The sequence below is a fragment of the Folsomia candida genome, unplaced genomic scaffold (genome assembly GCF_002217175.1).
Source record: "Folsomia candida strain VU population unplaced genomic scaffold, ASM221717v1 Fcan01_Sc005, whole genome shotgun sequence".
NCBI classification, from domain to species: Eukaryota; Metazoa; Arthropoda; class Collembola; order Entomobryomorpha; family Isotomidae; genus Folsomia; species Folsomia candida.
The window spans coordinates 4,127,197-4,133,559 of record NW_019091197.1 but is presented as its reverse complement, the minus strand read 5'-3'; positions in this window follow the sequence as shown (position 1 = coordinate 4,133,559).

Here is a 6,363-nt window from a genome sequence, read left to right as displayed (position 1 = left end):
GATATGACGGTTTTTTAAGATGCTGCTTATTTGAAGTTGATATTTTCGGATTCTCCATACTTTTTTATATATGTCATAATTTTTGCTAAGTCACACCCTTCCCTGTTGAAATGTAGTCAAGTCTTCTTCGAGTCTTTGTAACTCAAGTTTTTGTACTTACAAAAAATTTGTTTCTCGACTTCCTCGCTTTGAAATCGTATAGGAAATTTAGTTTCAATTATAAATTTATGAAATTTTGTGGGCACAGAGTTACATATATTTGTAACCTTATACAAAAAATTCGGACTCCTAACACTATTTTTGACCTCCTCCAACCAAACTGTAACAAGTGACTCAAGGACGAGCTCTATAAGTACGAAAATCTGAGCGACAAAGACTCGAAGAAGGGTGGACTATGTTTCAACAGAGGAGGGTGTGGCCGAGCAAAACTTAAAAAAAGTATGGAGAATCAGAAAATGACAACTTCAAAAAGCACCATGTGGAAAAACCATCATATCGACCCCGCGAAAGTTAAAAACGATTGAAATTATTTGGCCTGTTATGGCCTGTCAATAGGCCAAGGATTTAAAAAATAATTATTTTTTCACAAATAATTTATTTGTCGTCACGTTACACTGACCGCTAAGTGTCAATGCATGTTGAACCACGCCTCCCTCCCCAGATTCGAAAAGTATTCTCTGTCCTGTGACGAAGGAGAGGACCACGCACAACCAGTACCAGCTAGACTCCTCCCTGGATCTGTTTTCCTCGTTGGGGCCACTCAAAAACGGATCCAAAACGTAAACAGCATAAAATTTTGCGATCGACTTGAAATTCAAAACTTAAGGGTTTACTAACCTTAAAAATTTATTTGTGGGATAAAAAACACTATAAACTGATGGGAGATAATTTTTATTAACAGCGACCGGTTTCAGAGTTTTCATCAGGCTGTATAAAAATGAATTAATGTTAATGACTAAAATTATTGATAAGATATTAAATGAATTATTGAGTGTGTTGCCAATTTGTAGTATTTACATACCTGTACTATAAGTACTTCAAGGTACAAATAAATTTTATCAGATTGACTCTAATACAAGTTCTTATCCTAAAAATTATTATTAATTACAGTATTACGTTGTGATATTATAATAATATCAGTTCAAGTAAGTATGAAATAAATTACCTGCTTGGAGGAGTGAGTATTTAGTTACAAATTACTTAATTTGTGTCGATACGTTAGGTACGGAAACATGTGAGTTTCTATTATTATTAAAATATCGTTTTTGTTTTTTTTATTTTTGAGCTTGGTGCGAGATCTTTCGAAACCCTACATAGAATTTCGAAATTCGATACAAAAGTGTCACTTCATTTTTTTGACCTTGTGACCTAGATAACTGGTGGGTGTGGGCAAATTTCAAAAATTTGAAAATATATATTTCGCAGAAGGGTCCAAGGTTTCCAAAACGGGCGCCATTTTGAAAATCTATCAACAACTGACCGAGCAATTAATTTCCAAACTTCACATGTTATTACTTATGGGGATGTCGGCCATTTAGCCTTTCATTTTTATTAACATTGACCGATGTTCTACCTTTTCTAAATGGACCATAATTACGTGATTATGTAATGAAAATTATTTTTCTTGTTTCACAGTTTTGATATGATACTAACTCCACTTTCCTATTTGCAACCGACTTACTTATGAATACAAGATTGTCGAGGTTGCTGATATTAAGCACCGAAATAAACTTTAAATTTTGTTACGTCATATTTTGAAGTGCATATACATTTTATATATATTATTCTCATTACTAAAATAGTGAGGTGTGTGCATTAACGACGGTTTATTTCAGTTTGTTTTAAAATGCTGTTAATGGTCCCTCACGTAATGATGCATGCTTGGGAACGAGTGTTGTCTGATTTGTTATCGTAGTTTTATAGATAATATGATCACCTTTTTGGCGTGTATTAACAAATGAGAATCCATGCAAAAATTTTTCCATTTTGCGGTGTACTATTATGAATTTCACATCTATCAACATACCGGTCATTGCTCCTGATCTGGTTCTGGTGGTGTAATAGTTTCAGATAGATTGAATGTATCATTGTGGGATGATGAGTTCCTGGTTTTCACTTTTTCTTTCACTTGATTTTATGTTTATATCTTATTGACAAACGTGGGTTTACTTATCAATCTTGGTTCGGGCTAAACAACAAAGCTGTACTGATGGGCGTTATATTTATTATACCATCATAAATGACGTATTACATAATAACAGTAGACACTTATTAATGTAGTTTGTGTATTTACTTAATAAATTGACATACAGTTCCAGAAAAATCCAACCATGTTACTAATATAGGGTAAAACTGTTCATTTGAGTAGGTTATGAAACATAATTCATTATCATTATTGTCCGATACAACCGAGTTTCGTATTTTTATTAACGTCGACCTTAGCAGTTGTGTTCCAAATTTTTTCAAATGTTCATGTCTTTCCGTTTAATAGTTACTGCGATTACGGATAGACTGACGGACCTAACAATCTAACAAAGGGCAGCTTCACCGGCTACACCCAAGTCAGCATTGTGGCTGAGAAACAGGCAGACGGGTTTAAAACCTGAAAAAGTAGCATGTTGTCTGGTAGTATTCGACATTTATCGGATCCTGGTTTTGAATATGTATGACACAAAATGCTACGCCACTGGAAATCTATGCCACTGGCGTTACTAAATTTGGAGTAGACAAACCTCCATTAAACAACGGGTTGGAAGATTTGTGGATTGTTGATTATATTGTTAATTGTCAATATTATCAATCAGTATATATTATCGATCATTATTAATCACCAATTTCATAAATTAATATCAATATTTCTCCGCTCGTGCACCAATTTAATCAATTACTGTTATTAAATAGTTAAGCGCTTAGTTACGAATTTAATCAACTCAATTATCAATTGAGAGATAAAAGATTCACGTCATTTTCTTCATAATTAACATTATTTAAAATTATCTTTATTTGTAATTCAGAACCAGAATTTGTGGTCGTGTGTGCATGTCAATTATAATTTTACTTACTATGAAATAAAGTGTTTCGATTCCCAAAATCTTAAGTAACAAAAAATTATCAATTATCCAAATATAAATTGGTGAATGATCAAGTCAGTACACTCTTCGAATACATTTTGTAATCCAATTAATAAAGAAGTTGTACCTCTATATGTATCCTTGTACCAATACACAATCAGGAGAAGCAATCATTAATCACTTTAACATTAACCGTATTTTCATGCGAAACCTATGTATGCACACCGATGCCTTTACGAAGAATTTTAATAGTTTACCATGAGGCTGGGATAATTAATATTAATACAATTAATATATTATCTAATATAATATTATATATTATTATATTATATTAATATATTATATATTATATATATTATTATATATAATATTATATGTAATATAATATATTATATTTGATATATTAATATATTAATATTGTTTTTTAGAACAGAATTTGACTAATTATATTGACAGAGACACTACACTCATTTAAATGCATATAAGTATCAGTAACCATATAAAGATTAGCAAGAGTTTTATGTTCTCACCTCTTTGCAACCAGGAGTAAATATAGATGCTCCTCTAACAATTTAAACAAGTGCTCATCTATCGGCATAAATTACGACTATAAAAGACAACTTTCCTTATCAGGTATGCAGTCCAACCAAAAATCTTCATTTGTAGTAAGCCCAATTTGTTTGGCTTGTTGTCAGTTAAACTTGACACACGGTTATCCGTTGGAGGAGGCTGGAGTGGACATCCCTTCAACGGATCCAACCCTCCTCCCCGGTTTTGGGTTCAATGAAAACGAAGCAACCACTTTTTGCCCCTGTGTCAAATCGAGAAACTCGAAGCAACTAGTGTTTCGCATGTTGATGTTAACGAAGCAACATCTCTTCCCCCCAATGGGATGTGGATGAAGAAGAAGCAACCACTTTTTCCTCCATTTGACATGCATTACCAGTCAATTCAACCTCTGGTTGTCCACTCATTAGACTTGTATACGACACTGGAAGCCACATGGTAAGCTATCAATCCTCTTTACACATCCATTCAAAAGCAGAGCTTATCTCAAGAATAAAACTTTTAATGTTTCCCATGTTGTGCCACACCGTGAGTTTGGTTGCCACCCAGAGGAAATAAGTCGTATAAATATATGAAATGTAGGTATATCGTATGAAGAATGCGACTCATCGAATTTACGTTGAACAGATGTACATCACCAAGCACAACATTCCAAAATCGTAAGGCTGGGCCTCCACAATATTTATACCAATAATTCTGTTTCTGTTTTGTTTTTGTATTGTATTACACTAGAAAAAATGTTCAATAAATAAAAATTACTTTCAAATAAAATTAACAAACTTTCGTATGAATAACTTAAATTCAATAATAATATAGGCACGATTTAAGTATTAATTTTTCTTATTTCTTCAAGCCCGTGTGTTTCAACTTATTTGTGCTACTGCTGGTATCTCGTAATATTCATCAGACATGAAATACATGAATAAATGGAATTCTTCCTATTCACCCAAACTCAGACAGAACTCAAACTAATGACACTCAGCTCACTCTTTACATTAATACAATAACCCTTATTCATTCCATGTAACTTGTAATATATACCTTATAATACCTTATCTACCTAATCCAACATATAATATCTACGTGTGATGCTTGTTTATTCACTAGTTTATACCGCCCTAACAATGCAGCTCCAGATTCACTCCGAGAGGAAAGTGAAAATGGCTTCATAATGACCACAACCACACCATGAACGCGAAGTTGAGTTCTTTTAGTTCATTGTGAGTGCATGACATATTAGAATGTATAGAAAAACTTAAGTGTTATAGTGTTATATAAAATTGCATCCTTCTTGTGAATGAGAAATTAATCGATTGATTCTACACTGCAATTTGGTTTACGAAAATTTTATTAATTCGATGATAATCGGACTTACATATTGAAATCTTCATTAAAGAGTGATATGGAATTCAATAGTTGGAATAACCGTTACGCCTTTACCGATTTTTTCTTCCTATCTTATAATACATTTTTATTCCTTCATTCTTTTCCACATTCCTATTTCCCATTCACTCACAAATCACCATGTGAAATGATCCTTCTCGTCGTCCTGAAGAAGACCCTTGAGATTGAAACGTTGACAAAATGGTCTAAGGGGTGGCCCAAATGTATCTTGACACGATTCCTGAAGGACAAACAGATTATAACCATTTACCACCAGAACCGATTCAAGTAGATAAACTAAATCCAATGACACGTGTAGTGCAGTATGAAGTCGTCCCGGGAATTAGAAAGGCAGGAAGAGGTCATGACCTTATTCAGGAAAAAATTAAAACTAGGAAGGAACCATCTTCTCTTCTTATGCCCCCCGAAAGCGCATCCCCTCCCCTTCTGACTATGCTCAACAACAACCTCCCAGGACAGGTTCGGACAGATTCATCGAATCCTGTTCGTATCAAGCCTTGCAAATATCTCAAAGTAGTTAAAGGTCTTCGTAAAAAAGGTTGGAAAGTTAAAGAAAAAACTGCATGGGCCTATATTCAAATGTTTCACCCTCAAACGGGTGAAAACACGACGTCCCCACTCATAATCCAATTAAGGTTGGTACTCTTTGTGCTATTTCTGATCAAACGGTGGTGGACTTGGTAATCTTGACTTCTCAAAGCTCCATAAGCTCAAATGTGCGTTTATCAGTTGAGGAGTCTTAAATGTGGATGGGTGTATAATTATCAATTTTAGTTTTTTGAATCAAATGCATACGTTCTAAGTAAATAGATCTTTGCTAGTAGTTCTAAGATAGTAAGTAGTACTTACTAAGTACTCTAAGCATGCAATTGTCACATTTAATGCTAAGAATATCCTAAGTTTGTAAGCTGATATGATTTTCTTCCAACAAATTGTACGATGTCAGAAATGGCTTAAATGTATGACATAATTTTTTTCGATTGGCCATCTACATACAAGCATATTTACAGATATGAGAGATTAACTACTAGATGTAATATAGAAACTGATAAGAGTGTCGGAAAGAGTGTTTCAGGACAAACATACTACGATGTCATACGATGCCATGTAAGTATTGACATATTTGCCCAAGTAAAAATAAATCAATTTCAGTATTTATGTAGCTAAAAAGTTGAGTTCCACTCAGAGTTGAGTTACAACAAATAAGCTGTCATTCGCGTGTTGGATTTATGTGTGCATTATCTGTAATCTGCGGCCTTTCCTCGTGAATAATAAGTTCCCTGCCTGAAACAGAAGACGTAGCAGATTCGAAATGTCGGCA